This window comes from Oreochromis niloticus, linkage group LG19, assembly GCF_001858045.2.
Source record: "Oreochromis niloticus isolate F11D_XX linkage group LG19, O_niloticus_UMD_NMBU, whole genome shotgun sequence".
NCBI classification, from domain to species: domain Eukaryota; kingdom Metazoa; phylum Chordata; class Actinopteri; order Cichliformes; family Cichlidae; genus Oreochromis; species Oreochromis niloticus.
In genome coordinates, this window is record NC_031983.2 from 14,838,100 (window position 1) to 14,858,805 (window position 20,706).

General features: G+C 39.7%; 1 long non-coding RNA gene across 1 annotated transcript; it reads right to left on the minus strand.

The window, feature by feature from the left end:
* Positions 1–14,366: 14,366 nt before the first annotated feature.
* On the minus strand, positions 14,367–19,558 carry LOC102076573 (uncharacterized). The gene is made up of 5 exons (XR_001223369.3): positions 19,349–19,558; positions 19,163–19,254; positions 18,482–18,614; positions 18,203–18,318; positions 14,367–17,255 (listed from the first exon to the last, which is right to left on the minus strand). It is a non-coding gene; the product is annotated as an uncharacterized LOC102076573 (long non-coding RNA).
* Positions 19,559–20,706: the final 1,148 nt, after the last annotated feature.

A 20,706-nucleotide genomic window follows, 5' to 3' on the forward strand; every position in this document is an offset into this window, starting at 1 on the left:
TTTATAGATTGTTCTCTTTTTTAAAAGATAAATGAAGACATTAAGACACAAATTAAGACAAAAAAAAAAACTTCTTCTCTTTAACCTTTGTCACACATTCTTGATGAGATTTTCCAAGATAAGGTGATGAGTTAGTTTTAAGAACAAGCAGGGGCCTGTGGATTCCTGGTGGTAGTGATTGATGACCTGACAGCTTTTTTCTGTTATGCTCTGTTTACATTGAGTACGTTTGAGCAGAAGTGAAGACTGAAAAGCCTAAAACCAACTGACACATATAGGTGGTTTAACACTCACGCAGACACTTTGTGTGGCAATCATAGAGTGCTTACTGCAGTCTCAATAATTAATTGTTATTTGGCATTTGCACAAAAGAAAACGTTACAGTTCTTGGCTTAAAATTTTGAAAGCAAGTCTTTGAAATCACAATCATCAATGTCAAGAAGCATCACTGCATGTGACTACAGGCTTACGTCACAGCAACATTGAATGTGAAAAATGATTCTCATTATATTTGTACCCAGTTAATTGTGTTATTTTATTTCTAATCTATTTCTTCACCCACAAGGGTTACTGTTTTCCTGAAGAGAGGGAGTGTATTCGTTTCTCTTTGTTTGTTAGCAGTTCACAGTGTTCAAGCTATCATTTTAGAATATTGTGTGATGGTAGATACAATTAACAGCTCGAGCTGATTTAATTTAGGTAAAAACTGGATCAAGGTTACATTGAATTTGAAAATCAGGAAATATTTTACGTTACCCACAACTTTTTGTGGATTGCTGTTAGACTTCACAACAGTATGCTTGGTTTTATGGGACATGAACACTTACTGTAGGTTTGTAACTGTTTGACCTTCACTGTTAGCGTTGAAGGTCAAAGTTGATCTTGAATCTCTCGGAGAGAGCTGCACAAACACCATTTCTTGTTTTTCAGTACCGTGCCCTACAATGTAAAATAAAGCCATAATAAGCTGACGTCAGCATGCTGTAATGAAAACATCGACATTTTATTATATTGTTGTCTTTTGTTTTGTTTTGTTTTTTTGATGATAGAATTGACAATAGGATTTTTCCCAGTGTTGTTTAACACAGCAAAATGCTGCACGTCAACAGAAAGAAACAATCATTTAAGCTCATGCCAGCATGCATCAGAGATGACACAATGTGCCTTCAGTGTCACCCCCACACATACCTGACTGCTTAGAATTCACTGAATGTATATTCCCATCACCTGGCAGGAAGAACATTGACAACAAAAACTGTCTTTACTGGATCACATGTTTGACAGGCAGCACTGGTTGAAGTTAGAGGTTCACTTTCGGTTTTCAGTTTGCTTATCTGAGGTGCATAATCACTCACTTTCACTGATAAATACATAATATGAACAATGATAAGGTGACACAGTTAAGACTTGCTTATGTTGGTGTGCAGATCATTTTCTTAAGTTCTTTACATCTTCTTTGTGAATAAAACTTAATTTCACTTTGCAGATCAGTCTGACCTTTGCTCCTCATCACTACAGGCACATATAAAATAATGTTACACTGTTTTTTTTTCTTTTGTTTATTTCTTTTTTCTTTTTAACCTTTACTTTCAAAACCAGAACAAAAGTAGAACAAAACCCAATAAAGACCAGACGTGTTTTGTTTAGATGGATGGATTTTTCACTTTTTCAACATTTGGAGATGGTGGCACTGGTGCAGTGACAGCATGACGATGCAGAGGTTTTCACTGGGAGTGGAGACAAAGTTGGAGAGGCAAGGGTGAGATAGCTTGGACATGAGCAGAAGAGGGATAGTTAATATACTGGACAAAGGGTTTTGAAAATGGAGCTGCCAGGCAGGAGGAAAAGAAGAACATCACAGAGAAAAATCATGGATGTAGTGAAGGAGTCCATGCAGAGGACTGGGTTAACAGTGATGCATGGGATAGGGTGAGATTGAGGCAGATAACCCGCCGTAGTGACCAGCAGAAATAATAACAAGAAGAAGAAGAAGACAAATTCTTCATCATTCCTTTAGTTGCACATCCTGGATCCCAGATTGAATCAAGTTAAGCACATTCACACAACAATCCTTCATATATAGTACATACCTCACACAGGCTGTCTGTGTAGGTTCCCAGGTGTCACAGTCATAGTAATCTAAAGACCTTGGAGAGACAAGTGACTACACTTCTTTAAGTTTCTTGAAGACGTTCACTTCTTATAAAAAAAAAGCCTTTTCAGCTATAAAACCAAATGGCAGAGAGTCCCATATTCTTAACCCTAGTGGGAGTTGTCCCTTAAAAGGGTCCTTGACCCACTATTGACCATGTGCTTCATCACATGAGCCAAGGTGTGAAAAAGAGTATGGGTCATTATCAGCAGAGGTCTCGGGTAAAACCATTGTGAGAGCCTGCCTCACCCTGAGATCAACTTCTGAAGCCATCTTGAGAGAAATAGAATGACAAATCGAACAACATGAGATCAGGTGATGAGAAGAAACTTAAAGAACTCCACTCGATTAGAAAAACTCTTAAAGTCCTTTCTAAACATCCATAAACGGTCTGTTCTGTTACATATTATAAAACATGAGCTCTATCAAATGCCCCCTTTTCTTGAATCAGAAAATGTTTTTCAAGTTTTGTCTTGTGTCAAAATATCAAAAATCTTTACTTAGTGTATATGCACACAGGTCAGCACAAAGTATGAGACCGGGCTAAAGAAAATCATGTTCAGTGTAATAAAAACATTGGAAAATTCATGTCCAGAAACACAAATCAATAAAACTCTGATTTTATGGTCCACAAGTCTGTCTCAGCATTTTGCATTTGGGTCTTAACTTCTTTACATCTCAACACATAGAGTTTCTCCTGGGGGCCTCAATCGCTGCACCAACAGACCCTATTTCAGATGATCAAATAGGGATCTGATGGCGCAACTGCATGATAACGACACAATCATTTGAATCAAATGTATTAGCAGGGAAAAACCTAAAACAAGCAGTCGCCCAGGGTTGAAGCACTATTTTGCATTATTGGATTTGGAAAAAAAAAAAAGTGAAACTGCGTACTGCTTTGCCCTGAGGCAACGAATGAAAGTGTGCTGTTTTAATTAAATGAAGAATCTGTCAAAATCTGTTGTTAAACAATCGGACATAACTTTTAGGTATTCACCTACATGCACATTTTATTAATAAAGTTATTTCATTTTAAACTAACAATAATACTTATCTCACCAGATGCTGTTGCTGCTCTACATGTGGCTTTGGTTTCTGCAACGACTGCTGCACAACCATGTTAAAGATAAAACGTTCTTCTCCTCATCAATATATATGATGGTGACATATCTTGTGTCACTATTTTTATTAAAAAACAAAATGTAAAAGGATAGTGTAATAATCAAAAATGTGGTTTCTTGCCTGAGGGCAACAACATGCTATGGAGGGCTAAATCAACACCGTGGTGTCTGCCAACAGGAAGAAACAGTACTTATCAGCATGTCAGTGAAGACACAATGCACACTGTGTGCACAAGTTCTATACATCAAAAGAGTCACAAACAGTTGTTGCTTAGACTATCGCTCAACTTTGTGAAGTGCAGAGAGAAGAAACATGCTTGACAGGCAGCACTGGTTTAATCACAAGATAAAGTTTCAGTTTGTGCTATGAGCTAGTCTGTGCAACGTTCAACAGCTTCCTGGGTTTTTTGCTCATTTCATTTGCATAAACACACAGTATCCGTGTGTGATGTGGTGCATATTATTTTCCTTTCTTGATGTATAAAACCTTTTACTCCGCTCTGAACTTTGCTTCTCATCAAGGCCCTAAAACTACAGGCTTAGGATAATATCAGTACATAAAAGCTTAAATGTGTTTTTTTAAAGTTACCTGCATATATAAAATTCCATGAAGCTAGTCCTAAAAACACGTAGACATTCTTTTCATCCTTACATTTAAGGCCACAGAGCACTCAAAAAATGTTGATGCTATTTTCCACAGTAATCACTGGGAAGCAGATTTGTTGTGTTATTCCCTTATCTCAAACATAACAGCAACTCCAGGAAAAGGTTAGCTCTGCAGCATAAGCTATGGCCCTGCAACCCTGTGAGGGGTGAACCTTCTTCATAACGATGCAAAGTTAAACCTAAAGTTAACTCTCTAAGCCCCAAATCCTGCTTTGGTGCAGGTCTCAAGAAATAGGTCAAATTGCATACACTTTAAATGGCAGCATGCACATGCATTTACAGGGAACTCCTTGCATCTCGCCTGCATGCATCCTTTTTTTACTGCCATCTTGTGGCTGCAGTTGGCTATTGATGCTGACTGTTATATGCTCAAGGCTTTTAATTCAGCTGCATTTTTCCAATTTATATATTTTAACATACTTTTTAAATCAAAGTGAACCCCCGTTTTTCTGAGCTTGATAAAAGTGATAAGTGGATCTCACTAGAGAGCCACACTACAAACACACAACTTTAAACAGATTATAAAGTTTTTGAAAATACAACATCTGGAGAGGGAATACTGATCCATGTCTGACCGGGGAACATTTTTCTGTAGAAAAAAAGTTTTTAACTTTGATACTTTATGTACTATTTACCAATAACACACAGTTGGATATACAATATTACTGTATTGTATATCCTTTAAAAAGGATAAATCGCCAAGGTTAGAAGACATTTTGTCCACACACGTGTGGGGTATTTTCTTGTCATAGTCTGTAAGGTGCATGCACTTGGAAAGGAAAGGCATCTTCACCCCTGTGGAGGCATTTTCAACAACCGTCTGGAAACAACAAGACACAATTTATATCAACAAGTCAAGAGTAAGGCACTGATCACAGCTATGATTCAGAGCACTCACTCTATTTTGGCTAGTTACATCTACAATGGTCACCAGCTTGCCAGCATGTGGTCCAGAAGAGTTGTAAGCAGCATGGCTTATCTCAACAAAGCACTTGAACATTTGGAGAGAAAAAAACAGAGAACAGCACATCAGCAGTGATACAAGTCTGAAAAAGTCTGAGCTTTTATATCTGGGATAACCAAGAAGGAGCCTAGACTACCCAGTTTGTAGCATTGCAATGTATAGCACCAGTTCATTAATGTCAACTAGTCTCTGTTTCTGTGATCAATGTTATGCACTGAACACAATAGGGGGTGCATTTAATAGTGCTCTTAAAAGTAAAACAACACTGAAAGTGTGTGACTGTTATATAAATAAAGCTTATGATCAGTGTGTGCTTCCACTCTCACTCCCTCGCTGCCTGATAGACCGTGTTGTGGTGTGGATACCAGACATCATCTATAAAATGTTACATTTAAAATGTGACTTTGTGACACATGACTTTACAAACACTTCACAGATTGTGAATGAGGGCTTTAACAATACATGTGGTCAAGTATTTCTAGAACAATAACACATTTTCAAAGAAAAAATTATTTCAACATGCTAACACTCTCATGGCAAACTTCCGCCTGGCGCACATACAGCTTCCAGTTCTTCAGCGCACATGCACAGTCTGTCTTGCTCATTGTGCCAGCCATCTGTCACACATTCACTTGAAATCTAATTTACTAATTTTGCTTTGTCAAGTGCATGTCTTGGAGTGTCCTGAGGGGAGTGGTTTGAGAAGATAGGGTATTGGGAGAGTTATTCTGGACTCTAGTATGAGTGTGAAGAGTTTGGTGGTTTGCTGGCAAAGTCATGCTGGATCCCAGAGGGTGATGGACTTTGCCAGGGATGCACTTTGTCACTGATTGATAGATTCAGCTAAGAGGTTGGTTTTAGTAGCTTCTGAATATCTTCTCTGTTTTTTGCAGATGATGTGGTTTTGTCGACTTCATCGAGCAATGACCTCTGGCTGACACTGTAGTGGTTTTCAGCCAACTGTGAAGCACCTACGATGAAAGTAAGTATCTCCAGTTCTGAGGCCACGATTCTCAGCTGGAAAAGGGATGAGTTTCTCCCCAAATATCTCAGGATGTTGTTCACAAGTGAAAGAACAGAAGAGCACAGCAGGAGATTGATGGATTTTACATCCATAACCTCAGCTGTGCCCGCGAGTTGTGGGTAGTAAGCAAAAGAATGAGATCACAACAGGAGAAATGAGCTTTTGTCCAGACATCATAGAGTATGGGCTCTCCCACAGCAATAGGGAGAGGAGCTTGGTCATTCTTGAGGGGCTAAGAGGAGTGCTGCTACCACTACAGCTCAGGTGGTTTGGAGATTTGACTAGGATACTTGCTTGACTGTACAACTGGAAGGAGGCCCCAGACTCCATGCTGGGGAGATTATGTCTCTCAGCTTGATTGGGAATGCCTCAATGTCCTCCCAGAAGAGCTGGAGGAGGTGGCTGAAGAGAAGGAGGCAATTCTGCTTAGAATATATGTATATACATGCAGTGTTCTTGTTACCTTTTCAGATACTAATCCTGGTTGCGATGAATTTGCAATAACCACATCATATGTGTGAAATAATCCCATAATGGAATGCAGCCTTCTTTCTGCAGTAATTTGTAATGCTTAAGGGTTTTGCATGTAATCCAACTAAATAGCAGTACTTAAGTCATTATTCTTACATCTCTGCTGAACCTTGGGCAGTGGAAGGTTGCTTTAGCCCTCTAAAGAATATGAAGTCGGCTATAAATAAATTTATAATGCTTGGAATTATTTTGTTAATTTGTCATGGGCTATTCAGCTTAACTGCATTTAAATTTTCTGCATCCAGTGAAGCTAAAAATAAGAGTTCTTTCAGAGGGAAAATAGATTTTTCTTAGTTGAACACAAAATCTGATGTGGTTTGAGACATTTTATAATTTCCTGACCAGAACATTAAAAAAAAATCTAAAAATGACTTTGACAATAATTATTACTAGTGAGAAATTTAGTTCTCCCTTTTCCCCTGACATCTGTTTTAATCATGCCCAATAGTTACCCCACTGTAATTAATGATATCATAATAAGTGCCTGTAATTTGCCCATTTTAAATGTCACATTGGGTCAGGCTGTGATAATATCTGACGGAAGAACGAGAAAAACTGAGGCAGCGATACCGTAAAAGGGAGAATTTATTAGGGATTTAATCAGCTTGTGTGACAAAATTTGACCTTGACGTCTTACTTTTTCCACCCTCACCTGAAGCAGCAGCAGCAGTAATGCACAAGCAAGGTAATTCAAAGGGACTTAAATTTTCTTTTGTCAGGCGAGTCTTTTAACGGCAGACAGACAGTAGAAAAATATCTCTGCCTTTTTATTGGAACCCAGTGTGACAGTATTCATCCAATTAGGCATGAATGATTGTTATCCAGCGACATTATCGTCATCATATTTTTTGGGAGTATGAAAAAGGGCATTAAAAAGTGGAAAACGCAAACGATGAAAAAGCTCCCAGGCTGAGACAAAGGGAGACAGAAGGAGGGCACATAAGAGGTGAGGCAAATTAATTGGTTTTGCTAAATCCTCCTCAAACAGCAGAAGCCAATGTGGTTCCACAAAAGGCCATTACCGGTAATCAATTTAAATCTGTTTTACCCTTCCCAAGGAAACCAATTAGGCAATTTAATTTAGCTTTTTTGATTCACAGCATAACCACTGCACAGGACAGGACATCCAATTCACTTCCTGCAGAGGGGGACAAGTGAAAACACTGGGAGGTGTAACTGGAACAAACAAAGCTATTGATCTGAGTAGGCTAAGAGATTCAGGGAGGAGTGAGAAGGAGAGACAGGAAGCATAGCAGCATGAATAAATCTGGATTTTGTTAAGAAGAAGAAAACATCCCGCTGCGTCAATTCAAAACTGCCTCATTAATTAAAGTTTATTGCAAGTTTAGCTCAATTTTCTTGTGCCTGGACTATCATTTTTCATTTGGAGCTGCATTTTTCTGTCACTAGATGGCAGCACTTGACTACTGATGATTATCTCAGCAGTTGTGGGTGCTGTGGCCTGGCTTGACTTATGCAAAGCTTTGGTTCAAAGTCAGGTGTATTCCTTTGATAATTATGGTCTCATTTCCTTGTGATGCACGTGTAGCATGAACACAACCAATGCAAACACGCATGCATACACACCTACACACTGCACTGCTGAACTCACTGTAATAACGCACACACCGCACACTGCTTAATCAACAGTGTAGCTGCACAATTTCATCACACTGGCTGTTGGGTTGGTATAGAGGGAAGTGTCAGTCAGCCGTGTCACCCATCATAGCGAACAAACAGACCCTCCACAGGGGCCGTGTTTCTGCACCGATGTGTTATCAATCTCCCATCATGCATTTCTGTGCAAATGCTAGTGTGCTACCTCTTCCATGGGTGGTACATTTATGTGTGTATGTCAACTGGTTTATCATGGTAATGGGGAACATGTGTGATTGTGACAGACAGGAGTTCTGCATGACCGCACACAATCCTGTATGTGTGCCTGCTGCTGCAGACACACGCACACAGGCACACACAACCATATATTTGTGTGGCTGTCTCTGTGGGGACATTCATTTTTATAGTGCATTCCCTGGCACTCGTATCCTACCCTAATTTGTCTCTTAACCCTTTAGCCCTTTAAAGAAGTTTTTAAAAGGTTAAAGAGTGAGAACCAAGGTGTTGGACATTAGTACAGACATGAGTTTATTAGACATAAATGCAGAGCTAATACAGCCAATAACGATACCAGTACTTAAACTTATAAACACAGCTTACGTAGGAGAAAGGAGTGTGTAATGATTTATGAGATGAATTATCATCAATTTGCAAATTCGTAACACATTGTAATGACCACTAAATCACTGTGATTTTTTACTACCCACAATAATTAGTTAACACAACAAAACCCACCTTTCAGCTTTTCATCTATTTTGAAATCGTGGTTTGTTTGTTTTTTGGAGATCTGGAATTTAAATGTGCCTGTCTCTACAGCACTTCAACTTCATTTGTTCAAATGTGCTATGGGCTAAAAAATAAAAAATAAAATTGATGTCACAGTCAACACTTTTCATAGAGCTTGTTGGAGGAATATTTGTTCATTTCCCCCCAAAAACAAACTCTTTTACAAATTTCAGTGGGCTACATGCTGAACTGGGATAGAAACAAAGTATCGATCCTATCGCACTAGTAATGGCCTGATACCAATATAGTTGGTATCAGGTATCAATATTTGGATCGATCTATTCATTTTTGTTGGACATCTAACATACACACACACAAACTGGAAAAAGGAGAACCTTGTGAAAAATGTTAAGGGTTTACACGTCTAATAGCTCACAGATAAAACCAACAGACCATAAAACTCTTCTGGATTATCCTCATTCAAATCTTTCCTTCTGTATGTTTTTTTTCCTTATTGTTTCCTGTCTTGCTCCTCCTTTTGCCAGCTGCATTTCTTGGAAGAGGATCTTGGCCAGTGGTCTGAGAGAGGCAACTGCAGCTAACCATTTGAGGAAAAACAGCCCTGGCAAGGCCAATTACACGCAGACAAAGCACTTTGCATGTTATTGTGTTAGGGATTCATGCTTGATTGACTGAATGGGTTCTAATGAGGCTGGGGAACAACGCGCAGGAATGGAAGAAACACTCTTCCATTTCCCTGATGGATTGATTCATCCGCGCCCTCATGTACACAAACTAGGAACACACACACTTGCTGGTAAGACCCACAGAGCAAAGATGGACAATCTCATTGGCATGCACATGGAGGAGCACATACAGTAGAGACAAAACAACAAAACAGCTAAAGTGTGCCTGTGAGTGTGTGTAGTGGGAGGCAGATTAAGAGGAGATATTATAATGGAAAGGTACCTTGCCGTATTGCCTCTGCAGATGCTTCTATGCAAAAGCTTCACTCCCACTGGCATCCTTTTATAGTATCACTTGACTAGGCAGAGTTGGATATAGCAACAGATGGATTGGTAAAGCCTTCAGCAGTGATAAAAAAAAATGTCAGCTTGGCCTGTGTAACAGATGTTGGTTTTATTTCTGTGTTGTGTTGCGCGCTGGACCTCAACTCCACTAAGTTTCACATCTTTGAAGTTCTTTTTGTTCTCCGTCTCGCTGGAATGAAATTTGAAACGGATAATACTAGCCGAGGGGTAGAGAAAGTAACAAATGGCAGCTATGATGTTTGCAAGATCACTGTCAACAACTTACAAATTGAAAATGAAATTAGCTAGCACCCCAGGTTCAGGCTATGAATTTTAAAAGGCAGGTATGAGCCACATGTATGCAAGATGCAGGGTAAGAGACATGGAGGTACACAAGCACACAAACGACAAATGCTAAACTTGCAAATGTGCATGGCTTGCATGCAAACAAGTGAGACACTGAAGTCGTTAATTTATCACAATGTACAGTATGCTTTTCATTTGAAGTCTTGAGAGTCCTCAGAAGAATATTTTATCCTTTCTGCAATTCCTCCTCCAGCTGCCGATTTCTTTCTCCTCAGCTTCCACTCATTCATCATTTCTTACTGCCCCTCCTTTTCCTCTCAGCTTTCTCCTCTACCTCGTCCATCTCCCCTGCCGTACTGAGGTCAGGGTGAGGGGTCAATTGCCTGGGTGCGCCACAGAGCCTGTTCTTGAAGGAGCAGTCATGTTTCCGAGCTGCGTCTTATCTTTGTCTTTTATTTCACCTGACAACACTTTCCCACCGGAGACCGCCTCATTTTTGCTTGCAGTAACCAACTCTTTGCACAGCTATGTGCATACAGACGCTTTCTGTGTGCTTTATGTGGTCTGACTGTACATTAGTGAGTCCGTATGTGTGGGTGGATGCTTCTGTCTGTGCTCCAATCCTCTCCCTGCCCCTTTTGCCCACCCTTGTTTATTTGCCCTGCTAAGTTTCCTCCTCTCCAGCTGTCTTGCATTCGTGACCTTTTTCTCTCACTGCCTTCCCTCCTCCATCGATAGCCTGAGCTAATAAGGCAATTAAAGCCTAATTAAAGGAGTCTTCAGAGAGAAGGAAGGTCTCAGGCAACTTCATAAGTGTAAGGGAGCAGTGTGCTTATTCAGGCCTCTCGTGAGCTCCCTCTCACTCCCTCCTGTCCACCACAACAAAGAAAATGAAAGGCCAGAGAAACTGTATACGCAATCCCATTTCTCTTTTTATTAGTCTTCAGTTTTGATATTTTTAGGTGTATCCAGAAATGGGTAATGCCAGGTAACTAGCTAATTTGTTCAGCTGTAGTGTATTTATCCAGCGTCAGCCCACTCATTGTTGTCAAATTTGCCAGCGCAGATCAAAGAGCCCTGTGCAGTGTGTCAGCCAGGTTGCCTCTACTTGGCACTCTGAATCTAAAGTCAGGGATTAAGAGGGGAACCAGGAAAGAGGTGGTTCAAGGTTCATTTTAGCTTGTGAGTTTCTTGTCACAACAATCTGCAATGCTGTGTATGTTATTGGGTTTTTTTCCACATTAATACCAAAGCTTCCCTCACATGCCGATGCATACGATCATTGGGTGCACTTGTAGTCTGAAACAAAATCTTTACCCCTGATTTAGAAGGCACTTACAATGCATTAGCCTTGTGGTAATTACTAGAAACTCAATTAGAAGAAACCGCTGAAGACCAAGACCAAACTTGAGGGCTTAAGCTGCAACCCTGGTAAATGGATTTGGAGTTAATTTAGTGAGTCAGAGGGTGAAACAGCCATCAGTGATGTTTTAAGCTGCAGCAAGCATCCTGAGCACTCAAAGCTCTCTACCTTAGGCTGCGCTCTTCTGTAGTTTGCTCTCAGTTAGCAATCAGCTTTACTTTAGCTCAAATCTTGCAATTAAAATGCTGTGGGAATTTATTTTTCCTGTCTGTGCGCACAAGCCTTGCATGCTCGTGCTTTTGGCGCCCTGCATTCAACTTGTTTTTTTGCTCCCCTCACCCCATTCATTATTTCTCTGTAATGTTTACATGTGTACATGTTACCGGGCTATGTCCCAGATTCTGTTCAGAGTGAGGTGGTATGTTTTATTTATGTCTCTGTCAATGTTCTCTAACATGCCTCGGGGCTTTTTTCTGACCTTAAGTACTGCCTGTCTGTTTTCAGTAAAGGTCTGTATTTGACACACTCCTTATATAATTCTCTGTATTATAAAGAAAAATATGTAAACATTAACATTTTTAAAAAAAAACCAAAAAAACATTTTTTATCAAGAGCACTTTAATCTTCTTGCAACAACTGAATGATTGGGATATTTGTGGAATAAAAATTAGCCTTCCAGTGCTCCCTTGTGGACAGTTATTTTAATGGCAAATTGTTTCTAAAATAATTCAAGCAAATCTTTTCTGTATTGCTAATATCAAAATAATATGCAACCGGATGATTCTATCAGCCATTATGATGTATCAGTCAGGCTCTAGTGGTTAATACCTACCTCAGACACCTGGGCCTGGTGGGGCTGTAATATACACCAAGCTGGTAAGTTGTATCACATATTGGACTCTGCCATCTAAATCTATGGAGAGAGCAGATGGACTGCACCTTGGAAAAACTGTGGGTGGAAAAGCCTGCCTGTCTCTGTGTGCGTGTGAATGCTCCTATTGGTGCCAGCATGTGTGTTGGCGTGTGTGTGTGTTCAACTAGGTGCTGCAGCAAGATCTTGGCTTTGGCCTTGGAGTAAAGTTTGTGTGTGTGTGCGTGTGCGTGTGTGTGTGTGTGTGTGTGGGCTTGTGAGTGGGCGTATATCGTGCGACCACTGCTGTGCCTCCTTCTTCTGGGGACCAGATGGTGACGAAGCCGGTTGCTCCACTTGACTGTTTCTAACATCATCGCTCACAAACAAAGGGAGAAACGGAGGCAGAATTAGACAGAACCTTTGAAAGGAATGTCTGCTTAGACCACTTTTTAAATTAAGCTGACCAATCAATTTTGTCAAGATTTTTCACTTAACAACCTTTTTTTCTGATGAAAAATAGATGATGAATATATAAAAACTAATGATGAAACTAATGAAATGTGGGAGGAGTTTGGAAGTGATCCAATCAGAAATAAGCTACATTTGATCTGCCCCCGGGTGAGAGTTGAGCTAGCTCCCAGGAAGGTGTGACAAAATGTTAGGAATAGAAGAGTAGACGAGGAAAATAAGATGCTTTGTAAACCAAGGTGAACAACTCTCACCGGTAAAAACACAACAAACGTTTACATTTTATGCCTTTAATCAATGCAATCAACTTTAGATTTACTCTAGATTTAATCTTATGATATAAATATATGGACTAAAACAAACAAATTAAGACTAAAAACAAATTATATTTTAGTCAAAAGACTATGAGTAAAACGAAATTTAAATTTGCTGTCTGGAGTCCACTTTCCTAAACTTTGATCGGTCATCTCACCTGTGAAATAAGCTACATGCTTGCGTTTGTGCAAGATTAGCAGTTCCACATTGTACAAAATATCTTGTATTACAACCTGAAGTTAAGTTATAGTGTATACAAATACAACCGATATTCAGTCCAGACAAGTAAACACAAACATGCAAATCATATGCAATAACAGTACCTGACTAAAAGAGCTATTCTTTTGCTATTTTAAATGAACTTGAACTCCCCCACCAGTTCTTACAATTTCAGCTCCTTCTGTAAATTATTCCAGGAAATGGGGGCAGTTTATTTAAAAGCCTTTTTTTCCTAATTAGGGACAAACATTTGCATAATATTTCGAGAGTGTAGGCTGTACTGGTTGTAGTTTTTACACATATACACACACAGTTAAGGAGGAACAACAAACAGAGAGTTATACATAAAAAAACAATCAATGGGAAAGTCTGCTGGTGTACAGAGATGACCACTTAGTAGCAGCGTACGGAGGACAGTAATGTACATGATTTCCACAGCCAGTAACAAATGTAAAGCACAAACACAGACAGTGTCCTATTCATAAAGAGAAGCAGTAAAGGCTAAAAAAAAAAAAAGGTTGCAGAAAATTTCAATTTCAATTTAAACTGATCTTAGGAAGCAAAGACAACAACAACAACAACAATAATTCAACAATTTTTCAAAAATTACCAATAAAATAGACCTGAACATGATAGGCTTGATTATCTATAATGAGTATTTTTTTTTTTTGGTTTAATGTATCACAGTGAGGTGCTCTTCCAATGTAAAACTCATTTTGAAGATATAATTTGCAATGCTGTTGAATTATATCAGCCTAAATTCATTCATTAAACCTTTACACTTGAGAGATCACTAAAAAGTAACACTGAGTCAGTTTAATAGTATAGGAAAAGGCTCAGAGGTCTCCTAACATTTGGTCTACCCTAATTGATAAAAATGAGGGGAACCCGAGTAAGTGTGAAAAAGGAAATTAGCATACACTTTATTTCTTGACAATATTTCTAGACAAAAAGAAGAGGAGGTGAAACACATGCGGCTGAAAATCTAATAACTCTTCCTGACCCGATCCATCACATATTCTAGCAGTAACAAGCTCCAACCAATTATGTTAAATTAGGAATTATAACTCAATATTATGCTTTCCCTTGTGTTCTCAGCATTAACGATTAATTATAGATTACAGCAAATGCTTCTCTTTATTCTCGGTGCAGTTATAGCTGTTTCATCTCACAAAATTTCCCTTTTATTTATTTTTGGGGGTAAACACATTTCAGAAAGTTACGATGCTAGGATGATTTCAGTGCACAAGTGTGTGGTCTGTGACGCGATAAGGACTGGTGTGCACATTGTGCATGGACAGCTAATCACCAACCACGCTCAGCTGACAGGCTGACGCCGCCTTACGATGCTCTGCCTCCACTTTTTCTCTCAAGAGACTGTCTAATTACGCGTGATAGTGCGAAGGAAATATGCTGAATGACAACACATTATGGACCATGAATTACAGAATGTGTAAGCCCACTCATGCTTATTTTACATCTGACACCATGGTGATTACATGTGATTAATTTGTTAAATGGAATAAAACAGCCACTTCTTCTTTGGCGGCAGAAAATGAAGCACATCAGCAAACCGACGGCAGTATTTATGCTGCACCTCTGTGTTTTTATTTGTTCTTTTAAAGGTGTAAAATACACCTACTGAGGCTTATTGTTAAGATTTAAGTCTGCAAATGTAGCTCTTGGTGTAGTAACTGAAGGCATTAGAAATACTAAAGTAGTTTCAGTCTCCTATAGTATTCCCAGAATCCCTTAGGTCCAAAATTAAAACCGGTCCTCAGTGGATTGAGGCTCGGCTCATATACATAAAAAGGTCATGTGTGACTATTAATGAATATCTTTGTTCCTGTCTTTGTCTCAGGAGCTTGCTAATTGAACTAGCCTCTCTTTCCCTACATCCCTTGGATGTACTACATGACGACACAGGAAGAGGCATTTGACAAAAAAGTCTTTTTTTTCATCCAGTGCTGCTAACTGTGATGGTGTAGCTAAATGAGGCCTGTGATGAACGCCATGCCAGACAGAGGCTTCCAAGCCCACTACTTCCCCTTCTCTCACTGCCTGGTGCGCAGTGCAACGGCCAATCAACTGCTCACACAAAGGAGGAATTAGCATATTCCCTGGCACAAAATCGCTCCCTTAATTGCAGCTGCATTGAGTCCATGTTCTCCACACATCCTCTTCTCTCTCTCTCTCTGGTTTTATATTTTTTCCACTAGCCTCGTCACCAGCTTCTCAAAAAGTGTTTTGCCTTTTTTTGTGTGTAATTCTTTCACGTTTCACTTCGTTCCTCCTCCAATCATTCAGTCTTCATCAGACGGCTATTGTGTGAGCTCAGGGGGAGAACACAGAAGGAGAACGATGGGGGCTGGGAATGTGTTTGGCATGCTGTACTATAGCAACAAGGTTGTCAGTCTCAAATGATGCTCTCATAATCAGCACATTGGAGCTGGGCTGCTGCATAGAATGACAATATCAGCCTGATGCTATGTACATTGCTGTGGTCTCCCTTTTGGCTTGCCAATCTTTCTTTATCTCTCTCTGTTTGCGTTGCTCCTCACTGCTTTCCTTTCTGCACCAGCATTTTTGTCTGCTTCTTTTACACTTCCCATCCTTGCATTGTTTTCTGAGATTCTTTGCTCTTCTCGTGCAACTTTCTTTTGTTTCTTGCTTTGTCTCCAGTGTAACATTTATTGTTGCTGTTTGCATCCACCCTTGCTTGCCATCTCCTCTGTTAATCCATTTCCTCATCTACCTTTTGTTTAGATTTTCTTTTTGCTTGTGTTTAATTACAAGAACCTCAAAAGGTTTCTTTAATGCTAGTTATTTTTCTAAGGTGGGTCCTGCTAAAGAAGCATTTGACCACAAGTCATTATTGAGTAAGGTGAAGTTTTAAAACTTTAAAACATCTCCAGCTGCACAGATTAAAGTTGCATTAGGTTGGTTAAGTTAGTATACACTATATATGGTAATTATTCTTAGATGTGATGACTATGCTGTGAAGTACCCCAAGGAAGTTGTCTACAGTCACTTTTCAACTTCCATCCATCAATTTTCTTCTGCTTATCTAATTTGGGTCACAGGGGAGCTGGAGCCTATCCCTGCTGCGATACGGCAGGAGGCAAGGAAAGCCTGAAGAGGTCGCCAATCTGTTGTAGGGCTAACACAGAGAGACAGACAATCATCCCTTTTTTTGTGAGGCAATAGTGCTAACCACCAGGACACTGTGCTGCCCAATTTCTACTTTTTGTCCACCTATACTCTTCTGCCTATCATTATTAGGATTTTTTGGGGGGAGGGCTATTCCAGTTACCACAGTCCATGTGGCGCGGTACACCATGGACAGGTCACCAATCTGACACAGGGCTAACTTTACTTTGTACTTTTTGTACATATTTAAAGTTTTTAATCTTGTTCTTAACTATGAGTCCATTTTAATGTGTGCAAAGAGACTTAAGAATTAATGGGATATTAGAAGGATTCATAGAGTTTTAATGCCAAGAAAACATGGTGTGGTATTTGGTTCGAAATGTGAATTAAATAACACACATAATTTAAACCTAAATACAGAAGATGCTGACATTTAACATGTGTGAAAAGTTGTTGTAAATGACTGCTGAAATTAAAGCAAAAACAAAGAAAAAAAACCCCAGCTCATCTTGGCATCTTGGCTTTTTGCGGATGATGTGATTTTGTTGGCTGGTGGTTTTGTGTGAAGCAGCTGGGATGTGAATTAGCACCTCCTCACACTCTAGGTGAGGAACGAGTTGCTGACCCAAGTTGAGGAGTTTAATATTTTCAGCGTCTTGAAGGGAGAGTGGAGCAGGAGACTGACTGGTGGACTGTTGTGGTGACGAGAGAGCTGAGCAGTTCCTATCCTCACCTATGGCCACAAGCTTTGGGTAGTGACCAAAAGAATGAGATCATCAATACAAGAGGCGTGGAAGAGTTTCCTCTGAAGGGAATCTAGGTCTTGCTTGGAAATGGGGTGAGGAGAGCTGGTAAGGAGAAGTTCTGGACATGTCTTACTGGAATGTGGCCCGAAGGCAGAATGAGACAGACTGGAGAGATCTTGGCTAGCTTAGGAATGCCTTGGTGTCCATCTAGATGCACTCTGCTTAGACTACTGCCCATGCTACACAGACCCAGATTAGAAGCAGACGATGGATGAATGAATGTTTGAAGTACTAACATGGTTGCAGAGCCCTACGTGATCCATTTTTTGTTGATAAAATTTCTATGTAGATACAGCACATGTATTAGACTTTCTTTGATTTGTGTCTAGGCTGTGGTTAAGTTATGTAATTAGCTGCTCCTGTGAGAAAGAATGTGATGAATGTATATTGCTTTATTGATGTAATTGCTGGTAATCAAGAATTGTTAAAATATTAATTGATACACTGCTAACAGTGGCTACTGTTACAATACGGTAGCTAATGGGGATCTAAATAAACAAAACAACAGAGCTCCTTTGGGCTCTAAACACCATTTAAATATTGTCATTGTGTGCCTCTGCAGATCATTACTCCATCCTCCTTCACCATTATAATGCTGGGAACAGTACCACCACAGTATAATACAAACCCTATTATGATTATAGTCCCAGTAAGCCTTTCAGTCACAGTGTCACTGCCTCCACCAACTATCATCTTTCAAAGTCTCTCTGGCCAGATCTTCTCCTATACTGTCATATTCATCTGAATTTTCTCTTATATTATTACACTTGTATATCTGCCTCCTAACTTTGTTATCATTCCTGGGCTTGCACACCGATGTCTGCTTACACTGTCACAGTTTTATCTTTCCTTCCGTATACTGTCACAGTTGTGGTGTGTCTGTCTACCTCTGTTGTTACTTGTAGTTTGTCTCCCAGCATGGCTGTTGTGGTAACAGTGTTTATTCTGCCAGTCAAAGATGAGGCAGAGGCAGCATCGCTCATCCAAGTGCTGTGGAGAGAAGCTGTGGCGAGGAGAGAGAGAGGGGGAGAGTGAGAAAGTGGGGGAGAGAGACAGCAATCAAATTTTAGACTGTAAAGAGTCCCAGGCGGTTTATACACTTGTATGTCTGAGATAAGCTCAGGTCTTGACTGCTGTTATGCAGAATTTCCATACAGTTGGTATACCTGTGTCGTGACGCAGGCAAAGCTCGAGTGGTTTCTCATCCAACAAAAATGGCACAAAGCACATGGCTCAAGCAGACAGCAACCTCTTCACAGAGCCTCTTCACCTGTACGTTTTTCCTCTTTGCAATTACTTCTATAGAATATTTGAAAAACTGTATATTTGGACACTAAAGCTCAGATTTTTTTTCTTACACTGGGGTGCAGTAAAAGGGCTGATATGTTCTAGAGGAAAAGGCTATTTTATATCAACAGAGCAGTACAATGTAAATTTCTTGAGAAGCTATAATATGATTTTGGCAAATGCAGAAAATTAAATACGTGAGAAATTACTTCTATCATTGATCCAGAAAAGCATAAAAATGCAGTGGTGCAATAAAGCAGTCCTGTTCACTGATTTGCCATATTGCTCACAAGGACCCAGAACAGACAGATATATTGAAGAGATACAGCAAGCAGCAACTATGATATAAATGCTACATTTTTTGTATGTGTAGAAATTTACACCTTTTGAATGCATGACAGGACTACCTAAAATTACACAGCTTTCAACTGTTGTGCTAAATTTAGACAATTTTAACATCCGAAGTTGTAAGTAAACAGTTGACTGTGCGAATGACTCATGACCTTGAATGGGTGACTAAGTGGAGCAGGAAGTTTAAGCATTTCTGTAGTGAAAGCTACCTCATAGCTTTCAGACACTTTATGGCCATGGACACTCTGTACTGTAGCACTCGTCTGGTAATTTTCTGTATGCTTCATGCTATTTATGTTAGCTTAGCAATCAAAAGAAAAAGATTTTTTTAAACATACATTTAACATACAGTATGTAGATTCTCCCTCTTTACCTGCAAAAGTAGCGAGACTTACATGTATTTTTAATCTGGATGGGTCAGTAGTAGGTCTTCTGCCATTTGGGAGGTGAAGGACAAGACGTTTATCACTGTAAATGAAAAACTTAGCTAGTGCTAATAAGCTAATACTAGGCCTCAGTCACACAGGCCTAGAGACCTTTCACTGTCCTTCTGACAACCACCACCTGCTAGGGAAAAATTAGAGGTTACTTACTGTCACAAGGTGAAACTGATACCAAAAAAGTATGTGATGCTTCAATAAAAACCCAGCAAATAGCTGTACTTGCCCCCAAAGGGGCTAAACAACAGAGTGCTACCTAAACACACCAAGGCCATGGATAGTCATTGGAAGTTTTGACTGGTAAGAGAAACAAGCTTACCTCCAAATCCAGCTTGACCTGGTGCTCTTAGCAATTTCTTGGCCAATGACTGAGCCAACTCCTTTGGCTCTTGGTTAACAATTCTTCTTTAGACAGATTACACAAATTAAATTACGTCTTCAAGAATAAGAAGTTGGCTTCATACACAGCTCCTAACATGTTGACAATCACTTCCTGCCATTCACTTCATTCTTACTTTGTAGTGGCAGCCCTAAACCTGAGTCAACAACCCATCACATCAAACTGAATTGTCGTTACTGAAAATGGTGTCACTCGTTTAAGAAAATGCAGCAAAACAACACATGATCAGGGTAGCACAGTGGTAGCATTTGCATTAGCATTGTCACGTCACTGCAACGAAGTCCGGGGTTTAAATCCACCAGCCGGCTGAAGTATTTCTGTGTGGAGTTTACATGTTGTCTCTGTGTACTCTGCACTGTATGCATTGATGATTCCGCAGTTGTCTGTTTGTATGTGTTAGCCATGCAATAGACTGGTGACCTGTCCAGGATGTACCTCGCCTCTTACCCCGTGACAGCTGGGATAGGCTTCAGCCGCACTAGGTCCCTGAATTGAATAAGTGGGGAAAAAAATGAATGGATAGATGGATAGAGTGCATGATCACTCACTGCAATTATGATGTGATTTTTGTTTATGTAGCAGAAGTTGGGATGGATTACTTGCCAAAGCGTTTCAAATACTCTGCATTGAACTTCAACCCTAATCTTAATAGTTTCCTCTTGAGTTCAGGAATTGAGATAATTAGGAATTATGAATGTGAATAGGAAGTCGTTTTGTGTCTGAAACTAAGCACAGTATAGCATAGTAATGTCACATTATAAAACTGTATTTTTAATTGTGATTTTAACAGCCTATTTTCGTCATGTCACCTGCTACAGGCACACCTGTTGTGTAAAGTGAGTGTAAATCTGAGGTATTCAAGAAATGTCTTTGTTCACTGGAAGCTGCTTTGTTGCATTGTACTGCTATAGTT